This window comes from Herpailurus yagouaroundi, unplaced genomic scaffold, assembly GCF_014898765.1.
Source record: "Herpailurus yagouaroundi ecotype Mexico unplaced genomic scaffold, PumYag 77, whole genome shotgun sequence".
In the NCBI taxonomy this organism is placed as follows: Eukaryota; Metazoa; Chordata; class Mammalia; order Carnivora; family Felidae; genus Herpailurus; species Herpailurus yagouaroundi.
The window spans coordinates 41,485,863-41,489,402 of NW_024412388.1; the positions used below are offsets into that span (position 1 = coordinate 41,485,863).

Sequence of the window (3,540 nt, forward strand, 5' to 3'; positions counted from 1 at the left end):
TTAGTACATATTCAAAGTTCACTTATTGGCCTGATACTGTCCTATCTAGCAATTTTCCCTCTGATCCAGTGCCTGATCCCTAATCATGCATTACATTTAACTGTCATGACTCTTTAGTCTCCTTTAATCTAGAGCAGTTCCCTAGTCTTACATTGTTATTCATGATATTGACATTTTTGGAAAGTACATACCAATGTTTTGTAGAATTTCCTTCTATTTGGTTTTGTTTCATGTTTACTTATAATTCTATTTCTTTTTCTTTTTTTTTAGAGGGAGCAGGAATACTACCCAGGGGATGTTATGTCCTGAGTGCATAAGGTGAGGAAAAACATTATGTCACATGGTCCCATTATTGTTCACCTTTGATCAGTTGGTTAAGATGGCATCTGCCAGGTTTTTTCACTATAAAGTTAGCATTTTCTCTCATATAAATAAGTAATCTTTGGAGAGGTACTTTGAAACTGTATAAATATCTTGTTCCTCTTCAAATTTATGCTCAAAGTTTTCAACATTCATTGCTAATTGATAGTCTCTACTCCTTCTATGTCTTCAAATGCTGATTATGCTAAAGACTTCTAAATTCATATCTTCATCCCAGACCTCTCTTCTGGGCTCCAAACTTACAACCAACTGCCTAATTGATATCTACTTGGATATTTCACTGACATCTTCAGTTTAACGTGTGTAAAATAAAACTCCAGAGCAACATCTGAATTCATTACTCTAAAGGTGGTCAAGTGGTGATTTTATCATTCCATTATTCCACCTACATTTTTAGTTGGCATTATACTGTAAGCAAGATCTTTCCCTTTTCTCCCATTTATTTGTATATTTATTATTGTCAGTATAGACTTATAGATTCTTATTTTATTTAATAGGTTATAATCTATTACTGTCATTATTCATTTTAATGTTCAACTTGTCCCAGATTTGGTCAGTGAGAGCTCCTTCATACTGGCTCCTGTATCCTTTTGACACACACCCATCTTTTTTTTTTTTTTTAAGCACTTTCTTGCTTTCTGGCGTAATATAGCATCCCAGGTACATCTTTTACTTTTCCTGTCTAGTCTTGGAAATCATCCATCTCTCCAAAGAGCTCCCCTTTTAGTAGGCAATGGTATTTAGAAACCAAGATCTGGGCACCAGATATACTCATTGTTACTGGGGTATAATTGCTTTTAGGCCTTTTAGGTAAACAGAGCCACGAAGGAAAAATGGCAACTTAACATAGTTTAACTATTTTTAATCATGAATTCATTACTGGCACACTCTAATTCCAATTCAGCACCACAGGGTTTTTTCTCCTATTCCTTATTTGCATCTCCTATTCCTTATTTTCCCACAGTGGGAGCTCTGACTCCCAACAGCATCATTGTCTTTTTTCATTTGCTCAGTGTTGTGATACACACAAAATAGTTTCAGAATTGCTATATCCATGTCACCTAAAAAGTCTATTAAATTGGATTCAAAATTTGTTTGTAGTTTTGTTTTGTTTTTAGACTAAAGGTATATATGCAAAGTACTGCATTCAAAATTTATTTGGATTAAGTTTTATTTTCCTTCAGAATGTTTATATTACTTATTTATATATAGTTAGGTTTATTTGTTTTCTATTTATATTAATTTTTAGAATGACTTTCATTCTTGTAGATTCAAATTTCTGTTTGAATATGTAAAAGTTAACATTGTCAAATCCACATGAAAACATATGGAATGCTTCGCAATTTGTGTGTCATCTATATGGAGGAGTCATGCCAATTTTCTCTGTTTTGTTTTAGTTTTAGCATATGTGCTGTTTAAGTAAGAACACCTTCAATTCATTTTCAGCCCGTTTGATGTTTACTTAGCGCCTTCACACACACACACACACACACACACACACACACACACACACTTCACTATTTTTTTATCCTTATATTATTTGACCTTTCCACACTCAACTGACCTAATTTTCTTGAAACACTCTACTCTCTTGGTTTTTGATTCCACACTCTTCTGGTTCTACTTCCTCTTTACAGGCCTCTCCTCATTCTCCTTGTTTGCTCAACTGCTCCAAAATATGTGGCTGCTCAGGACTCTTCTTGGCTCCCTTCACTTCTCTCTGTATACTGTTTTCCTAGATAATCTCAACTACTTCTGTATCTTTGAATGATGATACTAGGAAGGGAATCTTTGAATGCTGATTATGTCAATGACTTCTAAATTCATGCCTTCGTCCCATACCTCTCTTCTGGGCTCCAAACTTACAACCAACTACTTCATTGACATCTACATGGATCTCACTGACAGCTGAAGTTTAACATGTCTAAAACAGAACTCCTAATTTCCCTGCCAAACCTGCTTCCTCCAAGCTCCTCCCTCTCAGTAAATGTCACCTCCCTCCACCTGGTTGCTCTAGCTAGAAACCACTACTACCACTTTGCGCATCATCTCTTACCTAGGTGACCCATCAGCCTCATAACTGGCTTCTCTTTTATCCCTCACACATTCATTCTCTATACAGTAGCTACCATGATATTTTTGAAAACAAGATAATTATACAAGCTTACATTTTTTGGGTGTTTATTATGTGCCAGGAACTGCTGTAAGCACTTTGTATATATATTATCTTCACAATGACTCTATGAGGTAAAACCTATCTCAGTTTTATAGAAAAGGAAATTGGGGCACAGAGAGTTTAACTAATTTGCCCAAGGTCACACAGCTGGTATATGGTGGAGTTTAGGTTTGATCCCAGAGTGACTCTTTAGCCTTCAAGTTTATGTACACATGCTACTGGATCATATCACCCAGACTCAAATACTTTCATGGCTTCTCACTGGGGCTCACTGGAACTAGATTCCGGACTCCATACTTAGGCCTGCTGGGTCCTGTGATGTGCCTCCTGCTTACCCCTTCAAATTTAGCTCATGCTGTTCCCTTTCCTTGACTTTCCTTCAGCCACATGGCTTGTTTTGTTTTCTGTTTGTCAGTTTCCTTGAACATGATAAGCCATTTCCTGCCAGTCGACATTATTTATCCTCCACTTCAAACACTCTTCTCCTTGGCTTCTTCTCATTCTTCAGGTATCACTTTAATGATATGTGATTCCCTTACCATTGCTGTTTCTTAAGTGGCTCCCTTGCTTGTATGTTCTATCTCAGCTTCATATTTGTTTTCTTTTTAGCCCTTAAAACAATTTGTAATTATTTGTTTACTTGTTTTGTCTCTCTTCCCCACTAAAATTAAGTGCTATAAAGACAGAGGCTGTGTCCTAGTCACTTTTGTGTATTCTGAGCCTAACACAGTGCCTTGTTCATAGAAGGAACCCTAGAAATATTTGTTGAATAAACATATATTATCATTTTCTACTTTATAGCTTCCATTTACTCATAATTTCTGCCTCCTCATCACTTTGGTTTGTCACAGCCTAGACTCTGTCTCCTCTCTCATATACCCCTACTCAACCTCATGGCCTCTCTCTTTGCATCCTTTTAGTCATAGTTTTAGTGCTACTAATTGCCTCAATCACCTCATGTTTCCCAATTTAAATTCCTGAAA

At 36.3% G+C, this 3,540-nt stretch overlaps 1 non-coding gene across 1 annotated transcript; it reads right to left on the bottom strand.

Moving 5' to 3' along the window:
* Window positions 1-1,702: 1,702 nt before the first annotated feature.
* Window positions 1,703-1,810, bottom strand: LOC121027883 (U6 spliceosomal RNA). The gene has a single exon (XR_005788968.1). It is a non-coding gene; the product is annotated as a U6 spliceosomal RNA (small nuclear RNA).
* Window positions 1,811-3,540: the final 1,730 nt, after the last annotated feature.